At 36.6% G+C, this 18,787-nt stretch overlaps 1 protein-coding gene across 2 annotated transcripts in view; it reads left to right on the forward strand.

Annotated features, from left to right (window-relative positions):
- The first annotated feature begins 14,698 nt into the window (after positions 1-14,698).
- LOC121419507 (sushi, von Willebrand factor type A, EGF and pentraxin domain-containing protein 1-like) overlaps positions 14,699-18,787 on the forward strand; it is a 45,657-nt gene continuing 41,568 nt past the window's right edge. For both annotated transcript variants that reach the window (XM_041613960.1, XM_041613961.1), the window contains exon 1: positions 14,699-14,927. The gene's annotated coding sequence lies outside the window, so the exon portion shown is untranslated. The remainder of the gene's footprint in view (positions 14,928-18,787) is intronic.

Consider the following 18,787-nt stretch of genomic DNA (forward strand, 5'->3'; position numbering starts at 1 on the left):
TTTGCTTGAACTTATCCTACCCAGAATGGCAAGCCCATGTTAATCCATGTGGGCGCCATATGGGTTCTTACGTACCTTAACTATGAATGGTATGCCCATGCTAATCCCATATGGGTCCCATAGGGGCAGGCTAGCAAAAACCCCATATGTCAAAATTCATATGGTCCCCATATGGGACCAATGGGAAAACCCACATCCGGCGTTCCATATTTTTCCCATCTGGGTGCCACATGAGCTTTCTACCTGGGTTGTCTATAACATTTTTTAACTTCATACATGTACGTCCATCATTCGTTGAAAAATGTGAAATCAAACTTTTAAGAATATTTATTTTCTCTTTAAAAACAGCTGTTTTAAGGATTAACTTCATTTTTACGGCATCCACCGTTTTGCATGATCAATCACAGGGGTCGCAGAAATAAAAATTAATCGTCAAATTAACGAACCATGTTTAGGAGCAATGTATTAAAATATATAAAAAGCAGTAAATAGTAGTTGAAGTAACGGTACCGGTTGCAGTATAATTATCATTATTATAATTAGTACTTGTAGAAGGATAAGATGTAGAATATGTGAATGCATTATTAGTCGTAATTTGTTGCAGCGCCGATTGTTGTTGTTGTTCGAATTAGTAATGGTAATAGCAACAGCTATATTACAAATAAAGGAAACCGTTGTCTTCAACTTCATCGACTTACTATCAAGGTAAACCCGTTTTTTCAATATTTGGAAAGAGTTAAAGCCAGCAATAATCGTCAACATATCTCTTTAGGTTTGTGAGTAAATGAGTAAATTCAGATGTGTGATTTCTTTGAAAGTTTCAGCGACAGTGTGTAACGCAGGAAATCTCGGAGCCCTTATAGGCACTGACAATGCCATGGTCATGACATCTCGACATAGCTGCATCATAGGAGACAACTTGGTAAATGACTGGCTCTCACAAGAAACCATGACATCGAACGATGCCAAGAATACTTGTCGAGATCGAGGCGGTTCTTTCCAAGGTAAATTAATTTGCGGTTGGGACGATTGGTTTATATTCCCTGTACTTGACCCAGCCTTGGTCAAAAAGCGTCAATACATGCTTGTTATATGGACGAAGCAGTTGTGAAGTTGCACATGAAAGTAAGCATCCCCCGAAATTTAACGAACCTACTCTTCTCTCATTACAAATTGTAATGATGCACCAATTCAATGTGTCTATTAAGTTAAGATCCCGTTGAAGTACACTGTACCTAGACATCTATTCGGCTGGATATATTTAAAGAAATAGATACATATATACATGAATAAACAGAGAAACACAAAAGGCATGTAGATGAAACTAATCGACGTATCATTTCTATCAGGAAATAATTTGTTCAAGAGTGTACCCAAGCCAGCTCCCGGGAGGTCACTCTCCACATTGCCTGCTACGCACCCGCATCCAGAACTTGCTTCAAAAAGTGTCCCGTTTCAGGCTCTCAGGCGTCGGTCGACGTCTTTGGCAAAAGAGTTGCATTTCACAACTTTTCGCTGATAAATTGCCTACTAAGGTAGCATTTCCTCTCACTCTTCACGCCATGTAGGGTTGCTAATTTGGTTCTGAAGATTACACCATTTCGGGTTGCAAATTTAAGGAGATCTACGCCATTTAGGGATGCAAGTTTGGGTAAATTTGAGGAGACCGTGGAACAGACTTAAGCCATTAACACCATGAACATGATGAAGGGCGTGATTTGAAAGGATTCAAAATAATCCTCGCGCACGTAGGCCAGCGCAGCGCTTATGAGAATTACCCCTGTACCGTCCTAGCTACATTGTAGATACAAGTTTACTTGAATGAAGAGTACCTGTGCATGTATAACTTAGGGAAAATGTATTATGTTGGTAGTGCTGTGTTTTGGTTTCTGTTTGTCTATTTTATTTGATTCCTATATTATTATTTGTTTCATTATTAATAAAAACAAGAATATAAGGTTCAATTAATGTATGCATTTTTCAACAGTTTAACTGATATGGATTTTTTAAAGTATTAATACAATTTTTAAAACGAATGTTACTATTGGTGATGCGTAAGTCAGTCAAGGCAAGCAACCTTTTTTCACTTGCATTCATTTATTTAGGCTAAAAGATGGCATTCAAAGTTACTAAGACAGGTCTTCTTGAGAATATCATGTTGGCCTTACTTTCAATTACTTCGAAAAAAATGAATGTATACTTATTGTAAATTTTAAAATGACATTAAATGAGAAGTGTGCCCCCCCCCTTGAAAGTAAATACCCTTCTTTTTCCTTGCCTAATCTATTCTCGTAAAAATGTACCCCCTTTTGGAAAATCTTGTAACATCCCCTGCATCAGTCATCAGAATGGAATCAAATAAATCAATTTTGATGTTTACGCTACTTAGGGTATCGAATAAGGGCATTTTCCTGTTTACGCCACTTAGGATGGCCTTTCTTTTAAGGGTTACACCACTTAGGGTTGGAAATTTAGTTAATGTACGCCATCTCGGGTGCATTTCGGAGGTTGTCGGACACGGATACGTGGCAGTCCATGTGGAGAGTGACACCCCCCCCCCCCAGAAGTGGAAAGGGATGTCTTGGAACTGTACCAGAAACACTGCCTCTCTTGTATGAAATATTCATTAGATAACGATAAAACGACATGTTAACAGCAAGGAATTTTCTTTATTCACATGCAGTGCAATGCCAAATCCATATTCTGTAAAAAATTAGATGCCATTTTTCTGTTGCCAACTAAAAATAAAATGTTTTCCAGTCCAAATTAATATCATGTTTTATTCAACTGATTCAGGTGAGCTGGCTTTGATTAAAACGCAAACAATGCAAGAGGACGTTCGGCGACTTCTTAATCAGCCAAAGGCGTATGGTATCGATTTATCAACCTACCTCTGGATAGGTCTCAAGGAGGGTCGAAATTGGAAGTGGTCCAACGTTGGCACCGGTGGGTAATAAAAGGGGAAAATGTCAGAAAGGTGTATGAGAAAAGAATATCTTTTCATTTCTATCTTCCAAAACATTTATAAAAAAATAATTGCACAAAAGTGGGTTTAGATTTCACAATTGATTGGAGATGTATGTGTTCGATAATATAAAAAATACAGAAGGGGGAATTGTAATACACTTCAACACGTACATGTAAAAGGAAGGCAGAAGCTAATGGAATCAGCTATATCAGGTTAGTTTTGCAGATCCTATTCAAGTTAAGATATGACTATAAGAAACTCCCGAATCAAGGTCTACTCTTTATTTTCATTTTTATTTGTTGCTTATAGTAAGAACCAACACTAAAAAAAGCTCTAATTGATCTAATTTGTACCCTTTAGGTGATTCGAGCATCTATCGCTTATTCTGGGCCGATGATCGTCCTAGTGAAGTTTCTGGAACCAATTGTATTTCTTTGAGTTCTTCGGCAAGCTATCAGTGGGTGGATACTCCGTGTAGCAGTAGTCGTCGTTTCATCTGTCAATACGGTAAGCTATGGCTATTGCAGAGGAAGCGACCTGACCAAGGTCGTTGCAAGAAACTTGTGGTCAATTGCAAGTCTATTTTCATTCCCGAAATCAAGGATATGCCGTGCAATTAATTGCAAATTTGCGATTGATTGCTATTCTGCTCCGTGAAACAAGGAGTGTAATCCGATTTGCTAAAGTTAAAAGCTATCAATCAACTGTAAAATGTAACAGAATATTTGCAATTGATTGCAATATTTTCCTGCAACACCCCCTAAGAGTGTGGTCTCCCATTGTTGAACAGTTGAATGTATGCTATTCAAGGGATGATCTCACTTTGTCATCAAGTTAGAATAGTACTGCGCTTGTGTAAAGAGGCTTCATTGTATTGAAAAGGAAAAGAAACTATTTTGATACTTGGTATGGAATTATTGTTGCGTGAATATACTGAGTAGTTATTTAGTGTGCTAACAGTCTTAATTTACAAACGTATGGTGATTCTTCATAAATAAAAGTTATGATCATATTGAAAAAAAAAATACTCACGTCATAATTAAAGTTCGTTGACCCTATTTGGGCGTCGTGGTCTAGTGGTTAAGACTCTCGCCTTTCATCCAAGGGGACATGTGTTCGAATCCTGTCATGCCGTGTTTTCCTCCGCAAGAACTTTACCAATATTTTGCTGCACTCTACCCAGGTGAGGTGAATGAGTACCCGGTAGGATTTTTTTTGAATCCTTTAGCGCCTAAATGATAACTGGACTACAGCCGGGGTTATAATAAGATATGAACTTTTAAGCGCAGTAGCGTATTAATGCAATCATAGTACTTGCGCTGTAATCTCATGACCAAATTTAATGAAACAGTTCCAAGATATTTCTTTCAAAGTAATGATGGCATTTCAAAAAACTTATTGTGAATCAAAAGTGACCATTTATTATAGACCTGATGAAGATTAGGCTTACTTTTTTTTACATCAAGTCATTAACAGTAAGCGTATTGCATTTCAGATGGGAGTTGTACCGGGAGAAGTTCTGAGCATGCTGCTCGTTTACTCGATGAACGTCGGAAATGCTACTGGTTTAGCAATTCTAAAGCAACTTGGTCTGCTGCGAAGACTTCTTGTAGCTCAGAAGGAGGCTCCTTGGTAAAAGTCACTGATGAGAGCCTGCAATACGTTTTGGCCAACGAAGCGGCGAACGTAGAGGGAGCTGTAGGTGACTGGTGGATAGGAGGGTACGATGATGTTTCTGCGACTGATAGAGCATGGTTTTGGGTGGATAGTAAGTAATTTAGTCATCAATATCTGAGGTAACTTTTTTTTACTCTGGCTTAATGTTTATACATATATGTATAAAAGAAGAAACTGACAGCGTTATTTAAGATTATCAATAAAAAGTGATATGTTATAATAATTTCGGCAATTTTCAACACCTCATCATAATTGGGTAAATTTCTTTCATTGTTATGCTCTATGTATATGAAGAGCTTGATTCCCAAAAGAGTTAAATCCATTTTTTACAAAAATCGATTTCTTGATATAGGCCTATGTATCTTAGACGTGGGAATCTAATGCACCGTAGGCATTTGATTTTTTGTGGGTAGAAGATTTGTAAAAAAAATAATTGCACACTTGAATTGTATTCCAAAAGAAGCTAAATGCAAAACAGTTTTATTTTATTGTTCTATTCCAAAAGGAGGTAAAATTACTATGTGGTTATGTAAGATGGATTTCGCTTTTTTCATGAAGTAATGCATTTATATTTAGGTACATGTTGGGGAAACAAGGTCACACCATCAGTGTCAATTTTGATCAAAATGACACAATTTTACTATTTTTATTTCTTGTTTTTCATTTAGCTCATTTCATAATTAGATATAAAAAGTCACCGTTTTTAGATAAGATGAAAAATATACATTATTTTTTCTGTTTGTATTTTCTAATCAAGAAACGTAAGAAAAGACGTGAAATGTATTCTGCTAGTAATATTTACGTGTTTCGTGTTCAATTTCCAATATTAGGCATGCTCGAATTTGCCAAAAAAACTGACATTCCACTAAGGTTTTGTTTAAAGAGCAGCAATTTAATAAAAAATATAATTTTTAGTAAATTCTTAAAAAATTATAACAAATGCTCGAAATTTAAAAAACATGATTCAATTACATGTAAACTAAGACCATAGAACTATCATAAATATCAAAATAAAACAGCCGTGGATAAGGGAAAATGGTGAAAAAATATATTTACAGAAAAAATGTCAAAAGTGGATTTATCTTTTGAAATAAAAATCTTCATATTATACGCATGACCACTGTATCATTGCACATTTAAGAAACATATGGCTGTCTAAAAAATATTATTTCAGCAAACATCTTCAAGGGTGCGTTTTTTTTTCTTTTTCCAGATACACGGGCTACTTTCATGTCATGGGACAGTAATCAACCGAACAACCCTTCACATAAGTGCGTTGAGGTTAACAGTGATATGGAACACGACTGGAATGATGCTAATTGCAATTCGAAACGACAGGCTATGTGCCAAATTGGTATGTTATTGGAAATTATTGGGTGGACTATTACACAAAACAGATTACACGGTGTACTGTAAAACATGTAGATGATTTTGTCATTTATTTTGTTATGGTTACAGGCCAATGGGTCTTAGTGAGATAGCACGTGTATCGGTATCCATCTTTTTCGATCGGACCTTTTCATCGAGCTCTAGATTCATCATGTTCACGCAGCATCCCCACCCATTTCTTGCCATTCTTACCTTAACACAGGAATTGCTGCTTGTGGAGATCCTGGAGCTCCAGCACATGGAACAAGAAGCCCCGGAGACAGGTCTACCTACCTGGATGGCGCTGTCATGCGCTTCTACTGCGATCCTGGATACGATTTACTCGGAAACTCTGAGATCACCTGCCAGCCAAATGGGGAATGGGATAACGCCAAACCATCATGTACAGGTAAGAGCGTGCAGATTCAATGTCTACGGTCGATCCTTGGCTGTGAAACACAGAACTAAGGAAATGCATTACACCACTGAGATTCAAGATTGATCCTATTTCAATATTGCTATCAATCCAGCCAATTACACATTTTAGTTATATGAAAATTCTATGTACGCTTGCCGTTGTCGGACCTTAAAGAGAGATGCCAGTAGTTGCAGTAAATACTGATTTCATGAGAAAGTCTGTAACACCAGGCTTAATTGTCAGTATATCATCGAGGATCTAGATCTGGTACAGTAACATAAACTGAACTTTGTGAAATCTTGAAATCTACGTTGAAAAATGTTCACACTGAAGATCACCAACACAGATAGGCACACGTGGGACAGTGTATTATTATTGCTGGAATGAAGACCCGACGGAAGTGACCGAATCCGCACTTATTTTGCTTATTTCTCAGCAATTACACAATTTCTTCCAGAATCATTTGGCACATATATTGTAATTCATACAGACACTTGGGTGGTCATTATATTACATTATGTAGAAAGTCATTTTGAGATCGTTACCAAAACTGGAATTTATCTTTAAACAAAGTAACTTCAGTTACTGAACACAGGCCTACTGGAGCACCGCACGGTCAAGTCATTTTTTTTTTGGTTCCTGAAAAGTGATTTGTATCAAACTCTTCGCGAAGGGAAATGCTTTGCAGTGATAATCATTGTCAACCTTTGCACTGCATGCATGTGCCTTTTGATAAAGGAGAGTGTATTCAAATTTAAACATATAAAATAACTAAATGTATCGCAGAATGTGTCACAGATTCTATTAGTGAATGTGCATTTGAACAGATAAACAGCCCTAAGGCATACAAGTTTTGTCCCTTTGCTTCTATACACCCTCCCACTCTACCCCCTCAACCGCCCCCGCCTTTCACGGAGTCTCTCTTTTTCTCATACCCCTCCATCACTTAATTAAACTACATATGTCTCTTCCCCAACTGCAGCAACATCTTGTGGAAATAATCCCCACGCCGTGCACAACGCAATGCAGGCGATCCGTTCATATTCTTTCCGAGGAACTACTCTTTATACATGCAACCAGGGACTGGTCCCCTCAGGAAACCCGATATCGCACTGTCAAGCAAACTCAACTTGGAGTCGGCCGGATTTTCAGTGCAATGGTATGCCGAAATTCAAAATACATGATCCCTCAATTGCTAATAAATGCTCGAAGTGAAAATAAAAGAAGTTTTAAATATTATGTAAGGTTGTAAAAGACAAAGGGAAATAATAACGTAATATTAATCAAATTGTCCTACATGTCTCCGTGGAATTGGATTAGCTTAAATGATATTAAAACAAAAAATAGGTGTATAAGTAATTGCAAGTATAAAAAAACATATGCAGGCTTAAATACAGATGTCATTACAGGTCAATGTTATCTAACCAAAGTACGCACACGCACACACCCTCACACACACAAGTTTTAACATTTTATGTGGCAGGAATACGATAGTCAGGGCCTATATCAGAATTATGAGACATTTTCTCATTTTATTTTGTCTTGCCAGAAGTCACAGTGCCTCCAACAACTACCACACCTACCACAGATGCAACCACACAAGCCCCTGATGACGGTACGACTCGACTGACTACCGGTTCGCTAATATCATCGACGTCTTATCTAAGAAATCAATCAGAGTTTCGCGTCCAGTCTACAACAGTGCTCCCTGTAGTCTCAACTGAAGGTACTTCCCCCATTTGTGCACCCCCTCACTCGTTTGCTAAATTGGGTATAATACATTACCTGGACATACGTACACAGCGGGGGTGGGGTTCTCCCAGAAGTTGTGAAAACCCCGCATTTTTAATGAAAATAACAACACAATATAGCAACGTCTGCGGGGAATCCTTCAATTTTAATGCGAAAGCGTAATTTCAAGGAAATTCGGCCCCCTCCCCCACTCCCCGGAAAAAAAAATCCACGTACGGCAATCAACAAGAAATTGCATAAATAGCAATCGAAAGGATTTTACATTGTTAGTAACCATCACGTTAAATCAAGGACCAAGTTGGGGCATTAAATAGTTAACAAAATATTATTTTCCATGCTATGTTTGCATTTTAATCGTCTTTGATTTTGACGAAAATGTTCATTATGGAGATTTGACCAGTTTTATTGTCACTTTTCATTCCAGGGAATACATCGCCGCTTGCCAGTACGGCACACCCACCTGTTTACTCCGCTGTCCTTGACATGGGTAAGTTTCACAATATCAAACATTCTCTGTTAAAACTCCATCCAGTTCGTCATTCCCTTGTTCTTATTAAGAATGCGGCTCGTATTCCGATCACACCTTTCAGATCATGATTGCATATCTATGAGGTTATTCACACACTCGCATTTGGCCTTATTCGAATGATCATTCGAGTGCGTCACTCGAATGACGCAGTTTGAGCGTGTGATTGCAAAATAGCGTAATCTGAAATGCGCAATTCGATTGATGGTACCGAGGTGTATTCCAGTAACGCTATTCAAGAATGACGGAGCGAAAGAGCCGTGTGTATGCATTAACCTCCAAAACGTAATTCTTGGGATGGAGCTCATGGTGACCTTTCAAACACTTCCGCGGAAAAGTCAATCTGCTCTGTTGGCAAATTTTAGCGATGCACGCGTGATTGGCAGGTACCTAAAACCAGCCACACCTCTTCTTATCGGTGCGACACGTAAAGGTGCAGCATTGCCGAATCCTCTTGAGCCGTGTGAACGGAAGATGATTCTATATAACTTCAATACAATTCGTGATTTAGACATCGCATTTAAGCATTCAAATGACGCAAAATGAGAGTGTGTGAAACCCCTCTTTGTTGCATTTGAAACCTCGCATTTAGTGAAAGTTGACAAACAGTTTCCTTTCTTTCGATGTGAACATACTTTATCCTCCCTGCAGAGTGTCATTTCCAATGAAAAACCTTTATTTTTAAATCCTTCTTCCAAACAAGCTCATGGCTCTTTGTGACAAGTTCGTTTTTTTAAGAAATGGTAATTCAATAGATTATTAATTCAGCATCATTATAAGTGCAACTTTTCACATTTCAGACTAGAAATGCGCATAGTGCACAGCTGAAAAGGCGTTATAGACTTAACATTGCTAAATATGCTTGGCATTTTAAGTTATTACTTTTTTCTTAGAATACCTGATAAATACAGAGACGAAGCTTCTTATCATTTCCATTAATTTTCAAGGAAAGGTTATATACAATAGTTTGAGTAGAATTGTCCTAACTATAACAGAGATTGTTTTCTCGTTTTCTTTAATTTATAGATATGATGATGCCTATCGGAATAGGTCTTACTGCATTCATCATTGTGATTGCAATTGTCATATCTATGGTTATTTGGAGGTAAGATTGCATTAATTAATTATTTGATTACTATTATTGTTAATTTGAATATATTTTACTTTGTAAAATCGTTTATTTATTAATACATATTTTAATGCAATTTCGTTTTTCTATTCATGTAATAGCTTTTATAAACCTATTTTTGTAAAGGGTTGTATAAATATCAATTATCATTTTATTATGTAAATTTCATAAAGATCATAACGTCCAATGCTTAGGTCTGTATATGCAAGACAGTCAATGCATATATTGAAATAGTTTGGTAGGGTTAAGGCTGGATATTAGTAAGATATATATGTGCGTTCGGACAAACGGAAAGGCATAGGTGACGATTATCAGCTGGATAAGAGTGGCAGTATTACGAAATTGCAAGGTATGTTTGAGATAGCATCGATATCTTTTCTTTCATGAGAGTACTGGTAAAATCTATCTTTGATTATTTTGTTTAATGGTTCTAGGAGGAGACATGTGAAGAACTCGTCTAAGACACGATCCCTTGATGCGCCTGTCTATGATTCCATTGGCAATGAGTATAAGGTGGCCTTTAACCCGAATACAGACGTCACGATCGGAATTAGCAACGATGCGTACACTACTCTGAACGTGGGTAGCATGGAAACAATTGAAACACACGAATCACGATACATGGCACTTGGAGATGGTGTTACAGGACGTCCGAGGGCAGATACAGAATCAACTGACCCGAGAGGGCGCTCGAATACTGCTAACAGTACTACGCTTCTTGTACCTGTCGATGACGAAGGGTATGCTTCCTTACGGAGTACCCAACAGCTACCTTACATGAGTTTGTCACATGGCAGGGATTGCAACCAGGGGAGTGGAAATGATCTGTCTTCGGGGGATGTGGGTGGAAGGGAGGGCGGTGAGTTTGACCAACTTCGATCTGCTTTGGAATCACACCGTAGCTCTGTAGACACGAACAGTAATGTGTATGAAACCCTGGAAACCCCTAGGCCATCAATCGACATGGGTGTCCTACGCAAGCAAGGGAGTCTCGGGGAGAACGAGTATGAGGAACTTGATTACACGGAAATCAACTCAAACAAGGATGTTGACCAATCTACAAAGCAACAATCTCCTCGTCCAAGAATAGATGCTGCTCCCAAAAGCAATTCATCAGAGGCTGATGCAATGGCAAACATCAACACTGATACAACCTACAACGAAGTGGATGACAAAAACATGATTTTCAATGATCTTTATCGCCCATCCGGAAGCGATTTTGTTGAGTGTGGTAGGTCAAGTAAAACTCACATCGCAAATACACCTACATCGAACGTTATCAAACAAAATGGGGAAGAAAGAATGTCGACATATGATAAGGTTGATGATGCTACCTTATTGTTCAACGATCTTTATCAACCTTCAGTAATGGCAGGAGACCTGATCCAACAAGTCAATGACAAAATCAAAAGGAAAGCCAGTGCTTCATCTGAGTCAGCAGCTCACCCGAATCCATATTATTTCTGCCTGAACCCTTCTGATGATACTGACCCAATAAGAGCACACGGAGTCTTAAATATTAGAACAGATGTCCCTCTTGCAGGGATGTCCCTACAGACAAAAAAGGACGATAGCAGTCGAGAAAATGTCGACGGGAAATTTGAAGATATTGAATCACCACCATACTTTACGTTGGAACCTCCCAATTAAACAAAAAGAGCATTCCTAATTTTATACCTCTCAATTGTGAATATTTTGGGGAAAGCTGATGGTAATTCGGCATCAATACAGTGATGTAACCGATAGTCATGGTAGTGGCGAAGTTTGCTTTCACGAACTCTTTCCTTGATATAATGTAATTGTTCTACTATATGTAAGGAAAAATGACTATGTCGGTAGGCCATCTTTTACGGCTTGATTTTGTCGACTAGTACGGTCAGCGAAGCCATGAGACTGAATAGTTTCATAATTAAGTAATTGATTATAATACCAGCCTGGCGCCCATGCAGCGGAATGCTGCTTTGCTGAGTTACTATGGGAATTACCCGAACATAAAGAGATTCTGATATAGTGTGAAGAACAACTCGGTAATGGAGTTGATTTTCTTTTATTTGATCCAATTTGATTTGATTTATTTGATTATGCATAACATACAATGATATTCAGTGATTCGTGCAGCTTGGAATGATAAGAATAAGTAATCTCAAGAGCATATTTTCCCGGTTTTTAAACCATTGGAGAAAATAACATGGAAGCGTTTTGAAGTCAGTTATATTTTCAAATGAAAATTGTAGTTTTGCTATTGATGATAGGTTCTCGTTGTGATATCATGGTTATTTTTCAAAAGAAAAAATGAGTTGAAATACATGTACGACTTTCTTTATTCTTGCATTTCAATTCCTCTTCGCAGTCATGCATGTGTCCAATTTGACTATGAATAAAGATTGCGCGTATTTTCATTTTGACACAAAGGCAAGCGCAATGTTTGAAACGATACTCTTTCTATAAAGTTCGCTTACGCCAAAAAAAAATCATTTTTTGCGCTTGCTTTTTTTGACAATTATTATGTAAAATAAGCAAAACCTGTTTTATCATCATTGTAGGTTATCCAAAATGTCTGTTGCCTCAACGGATGTATGGTCATACCCATGTTAAGATGTATACATTGATCAATCATACGTCTTAAACACATATTTGCCAGGTCACAATGTTTGTGGATGGTATCAATTGATTCTCCACTTGTGAGTTTCATTTACTTCAGGAAACTTGTGGTATTCTACTAAAGGTGATTGCGGTATATCTAGGCTATTAACTTGCATTTTGACATCTCGTACCAAGGTATAACTAAGGCATTTGTTCTTAAAAAGTAATTCGTAATTCTGAAGGTTCGTAATTCCGGAACACGTAAAATCCTTATACCTCGATGTTTGTTAATCCGAAAACATAATAGGGTTCGTTATTCCGGAGGTTCGATAATCCGTAAACGAAGTAAGGTTCGTTGTTCCGAAGGCTCGTGAGTCCGAAAACGAAATGTTAGTTAATCATTTAGTTTTCGGACTAACGAACCTTCGGAATTACGAACCTCATTTCTTTTTCGGATTAACGAACCTTCGGAATTACGAACCTCACTTCATTTCCGGACTAACGAACCTTCGGAATTACGAACCTCACTTCATTTCCGGACTAACGAACCTTCGGAACTTCGAATGAATGCGATAATAACATTCCTCCAGCATGGTGTTGGTGCGTTATTGAACATGCCATAAAGCATTGTTGTTGCGCAAATTGCATTATTCGAAACGATTCGGATTTATATTTTTGTTTAATTCATCAATTATAAATAATCACTGTCATCGCCACATCGTTAAATTGAAACATTTTATTGAACACGGAAATTGCGTCATTGAAAATAAATGGAATACGAATTGTCCTTATATACAAAACTATTTCCTTGTTGCTTTCATTAGGAAACAAATCAATGGTGTGAATATACAGTTTAACAAATATTAAGTTAAAAAGAAATTACCAACATGAGGGTGATTATGTGTCCAACCTATTGGGGCAGTATTTTCCCCAATGCGGGAAGTATGTTGTCATTTATTGAATATAAAAACCAAAATAAGCAGCAATTATTTTACCGTGGGAAAAATTGTCAACAAAATTAATGAATTGAAAACTGTCCAAGAGAAATGCCCAATGTTTTGTGGACACATAATTACCCGCATGAAGCAGTTTTATCCAATATTTTTAGAGCGTAGTAATTAAACGTGACTCCTACCCCCAGCCATTCCATTTATACCCACTAATAGAACAGATTGCCATTGTGCACTCTCCGTCAGTGGTCAGTGATCATTGTTCTCATAACACTCGATTTAAAGTTTATATCTTTACAAATTGGTTTTAATAGTAGCAATTACGCGGAGGTTAACTGTTCAAAGGGCAGGCTAATATTTGCAGTTCTGTTGTTAGGTATACATTTTACGTAAATTACCAACAAGATCTACAAAGGTCTTTTTTAAGTTTATGAATCGTTGTATCACATTATTTTTTCATTGTAAGGGGTGAGACTAGAACATATGCTATTAAGCCTATTCCATAAATGATAATATTCTATAACCACATGTTGAAAAATTTATGAAGAAAAACCAAATGTATAAACACGACAGAACTTGAAATTTATGAATCCTAGCATTTTCACAATTATTCAAACCAAACTACAATTATGTATGAATGTTCTTGTAACATGTAAAATACGGCCTAAGATTGTTTCCTGTGGATGATTTCAACCTAGAAACTGCGTTGTAGATATGTTTTATATATCCCATCTAAATGTATTTATATTAGCATGTTTAAGTAAGTATACACATATGCAAACATATAGAATAGTTTATGTGTGTATGAATACATAAATTAGTTCTTTCAAGGTCCGTCGTCATATCTAAATGTTATTGCTAACAATGTACGTTCATATAAATTCTTGTCGAAACAAAAAGAAAAATAGCTCTGAAGGTCATCTTGGTGAACCAGTGCTACGCACTGCAGAAAAAAGTCAATCGGTCTTTCATAACTGCAATTTTTTTTTGTGATAGAGTTGGTGTTTTCCCAGGTACATTACCTTTTCCGTTGCAAACTAGGCTGTCGTCAGCAATCGCCAAAGCTGCAAAAAAATAATAAAAATACATATGAAAATTAAAGCATCTTCTTAGGGTCAGAATAAAAATGTATATCAGGTCATCGACATACATTTGGGGAAATCCCTCGAAGTTTCCATCTTTCGATAAAAAAAATCGAAGTTTCTGGATAGACCTATCTGATATTACATAACAATAACCCTTGAACAAGCTAATCTTGTTTGCAGACATTGAGATTTTGATACGCATGCAGGCCCATGCATGCTACATGAAATGTGAATTGGTGTAAAGGGGCTACTGGCTCAAAATATTGGAATATCTTTAGTCTGTACATGGAATTCAATCTAGGTTCATTGAATGTGCATAAATCTTGCTCGCTTAGAAGAAGTTGAGGGATATGGTGCTGACAAATGTCCTAGACGCCACCGGTATATCAATTCTTGTCTCTTCTGATAATAACAAAAAAACGAAAATAACAAAATAGGATCTGCAGGTGCCTGGGCGTAGGATATCTGGAGGTAGGCCTAATAAATCTCATGGCTATGTATGTAGAAAATATTATTTTGACGGTGTTGATGGCGGTATGTGGATCTAATTCGAGTGTTGTGAGTGACTGTAATAGTGGCGCTGGTGATGATGGTGCCAATGTTGGTAATTGCTGTGATTCATGCGATAATGCCACTTGGTTTCTCTTAGATTGATTGATTAGTCGGATTTATTTCTTAGACTAAAATGTAACGAATAAATTGCAAAATTGATATTTTTTTCAGGCAGCACAATAAAATAAAGAGTAACAAAATTGTGATTTTTAATTTTCAGTAACCGCAAAAAAGAAATATGAATATATATACATATATATATATATATATATATATATATATATATATATATATATATATATATATATATATATATATACATATATATGTATATACATATATATATATATATACATATACATATATATTTATATATATATATGTATACATTTCATCATATATATATATATATATATATATATATATAAACATACATATACGACAATGCACCGCTAATGAAGCCTGGAGACAATGACTATGCTCTCAAATATTGCTAGCAACTATTTGGACAACTTCTTTCTGTTAGCTCACTTTGATGACATATTCAAATTGTTTCCCCAATGACTTTTACTCTCTCTCTCTCTCTTTTATTTTTTCTGCCCAGAATGCTCCTTTAAGAGGGAGTCATTACGAAACGTCATATGAAAAGGAATTTCTAGACCGAAGATAACAGAAATAAACTGATAAAGTGAAGTCATACATGTATAAGCAAAAATATTTCAAATCATGGCTATAAATATCATTTTTCAATGATTATCTTATATAAAACAGAGAGTAAACTATATAAAACAGAGAGTAAAGGTCAAGATGTACATGCATAGTTTACTGGATGATAACCACAAATCTGTTTGAAAGGATATACATGTAGAACTATAATTGAAAAAAAAATAATTCATAAGAACATATCCATTCTTCGGAAACTTTGCTCTCCGAAGTGCCTCTTTAGGCAATTCGCAAAAAGCAGATTATTTGGTCTTTTTTCGAAAGGGTGGGTGCTGTCGCGTTAGGGTGCGTCAACGCGAACGCGAAGATTCGTCTAAAGCCCCCCCCCCCCCCCGGTTCGGACGAAATGGTGTGTTTAATAATAATGAATAAATAAATACAAATATTTATAAGAAAGCTGAACAAACAAAAAAGACGAGTGATATGTGAAATTTGCATAGGAACATAAATCATCATATGGCACAAACATTCTAAGTTATTTAAAACATGCAGGCGCTTCAGACATGCCAAGAACATTTTCTTGAGCATGACAGTGCTTTCTTCACAAAAAAATATAATTTCCCCTGGGTGATTATACCCATAGGGATGGAAGAAGATGCAAGTGAGATTAAAAAAAGAATAGAAAATGCAAATCGAGATATATGTATAGGAGAATGATAAAACGACAAAAAGGATGGAAGGGAAAAAAGAGGAAATAGACCAAAAAGGTATAATGTAAACCATAATGTGCACCTTTGCTATTGCATAAATATTTACTTATAAAGAAATATATAAAATACTAGTCCCCCACCTCAATTTGTAATTCACGTCAATTTATAGAATGAATTTGTCAATGTTAGGTTTTGGAAGCTCTTCACCTCATTCTCTCTTTCTCTCCCATGTGAAATTTTTTTCACTGAAAATTCGACAAAAACATAATAAGTTCAAACGCTAAAACTAACGATGAACTACAAGTTTATGCTACAATTTTAATAGATAATATTAATTTACTTTCTCCCATTGTGGCGAACAGTAATCGGTAGCATTGTTATTTTGGAGGGAAAAGGGAGATAGAAAAATGAAACGTAGAACGAGACGACATGGACGAGGAGAGCGCTGGGAGTTATGATTTCAGATTTGAGTCACATTTACCCCCTCCGCTCTTTGAAATTGCAACAGGAAAACAAATCGAACACTGGTATACATATGCAATCTTCAGGAACAAAATTATTTTTTATTACAAACTGTAATTTATGAAAAGAAGAAACCAAGGGCGATTTTTAATGAAACATTGAGGCCACCGTCTTGAAGCCCAGAAGCCAAAAATCACAATATAGTTTCGGACTTTCGTTGCGCAGCATCATCATCGTACTTGCAAGGAAATATATTCATCCTTTTTTATTCATTCGGGAAAATAAAGGTATTTGGTATGATGTGATTTCACCCAAAACGGATTATCGTCGTAATTATACACTTTGCAAATGAATGCAAGGTGGTAAAGAGACCATTCATGAGTAGCGTGACAAAAGCACTGAGCAGACAACAAAGCGTTATCGATCGAACCCGACTTGTCCGCGCGTGCTGATTGCCCTTACGCATTTTTGTACACAGTGCCTATTGACTTGGGAAAAAATGGAGATTTGACAAAATAACACGACCTTTTCCTCGTAAATTTCTTAACTATTCTGTTGATTTGAGAAGCGAGACCTTTAGTTCTAGAAAGAAAAATGTCTGATCTTTCGTCTTTGCATTTACTAAAATTCCTGAAAATACTTCAGTTTGGCGCAATTAGCAATAGATTAGGAAAACACCGCCACAAATCCAAATACCAGCAATGTACAAAAACGGCTCCGCCGCAGGGAGAGGTATCCGGTTTCGCGGGCCCGCATGCGAAGGGTTAAGGTAAAAAAAAAACAATGACGGCATGCTGCATGAGGATTTTTCGGTGGAAATGTTTTATGGTGTAATATTGATACATGTAAAAATTATGACTGATTTCAAGGTTCTTTCAAATAAAAAAAGTAACTTACCTTCAACTTTATACTTTGCAGATAAGTATTTATTACAAAGGAAAACATTCGTATACCTGGAGATATTTGGTGTCCCCCAAATTATAAAACTTACGGCAGATGTGTCCTGGAAGGGCAAGGCCAAAATTGATGTCGGGTCAGCATTCACAACGTTTAACTCTTCAGACCCTACCTTACTATATTTTACACTTTTACGTTCCAGTGAATGCGACGCGACGTGGCGCTCCCGACGCACCCTTTCGGCCAAACCGGGGGGGGGGGGGGGGCTTTGGACGAATCTTCGCGTTCGCGTTGACGCACCCTAACGCGACAGCACCCACCTTTCGACATAAGCCGATTAATTGCGCACTTGGTATAGATACAGACAACATGCCATAATATACATTCTGCAATGTAAATATTCAGAATTGCGGTTCAATTGGGGTTCAGTCTTTGTGGTTCAATAGAAACATTTCTTCAAATTCTAAACGGTATTTTTATTTTGAAGTTTGGAAAAATGAAATGATTTGTATGGTATTTGATCTACTTAATCCACATTTCCCTAAACACAAATTATTTGAAGAATTGATCTTAAACTTTGATATTTCTATACAGAATATAATCAAATTCATTTTTTTAGTCAAACATATTCTTGAAATTGTGGATGTTCATAACATGCTCATTACTAAAATGTTATCTTTAAAGAAATTGCCTAGTTTATGATGCTTATATTATAAATGTAAATGTTACACCGGAGAAGAGTCAGGAATATTGGAGTGATAGATTTAATCTTTCCCTTGATTTTGAATGAGGAAAAAATTCAATCTGTAATTTTTTTGGAGTATTATTGAATGACTTTTTAAGATCAAGAGGAGGGATTCTCCAAATTGCACCCTTTGCAATAAAAGGAGAAAAACAATAATTAACATATTTTGCGAATGTGGAAAAATTACGCTGTTATATAGAATAATTGTAATCTTTGAGCAATCTTTGTTATTTTTGGAATGTCCAAAGACAATAGACTGCTAATGGCAAAAATTAGACTGCTCTAGAAATTGGCAGAATGTT

This window comes from Lytechinus variegatus, chromosome 8 (assembly GCF_018143015.1).
Source record: "Lytechinus variegatus isolate NC3 chromosome 8, Lvar_3.0, whole genome shotgun sequence".
Lineage (NCBI taxonomy): Eukaryota > Metazoa > Echinodermata > Echinoidea > Temnopleuroida > Toxopneustidae > Lytechinus > Lytechinus variegatus.